Genomic DNA, 429 nt, shown 5'->3' with positions numbered 1-429 from the left:
TTCTCAGTCATTTCAGACTCCCGACTCGCTAGAGGAGCGCGACGTTGCCGTTCCCTCCATCTCTCAAAAATCACTTCCTGTATGCAGGGAATTAAAAATGACGCACTTCGATCCAATCAAGTGAATTGTGTCCCGGACGAGAGACATAGGAATGAGAAGATTTCACAAAAGCGGTCACTACGAGACCAAACACAAATCCCTGGAGGGAACACATCCTCAGCAGCAGTCCAAAAGAACCGAGCGGAGAGCACAGTAGGAAAGATCTACCCGGCTCATCACACAGTGAAGTAAACAACAAGATGGACTGGAGTGGAGGCGTTTGGTGCCCGTTTGCCTGTTTTATTTCACTGTCTCGACTTTGGCGCGATCATCGTCTTAGGAGAGAAGAGAAGTAGAAAAGGAATAGAGGAAGAGGGGCTGAGAATCCTC

Source organism: Solea senegalensis, linkage group LG2, assembly GCF_019176455.1.
Source record: "Solea senegalensis isolate Sse05_10M linkage group LG2, IFAPA_SoseM_1, whole genome shotgun sequence".
Lineage (NCBI taxonomy): Eukaryota > Metazoa > Chordata > Actinopteri > Pleuronectiformes > Soleidae > Solea > Solea senegalensis.
This window is presented reverse-complemented; position numbering follows the sequence as displayed.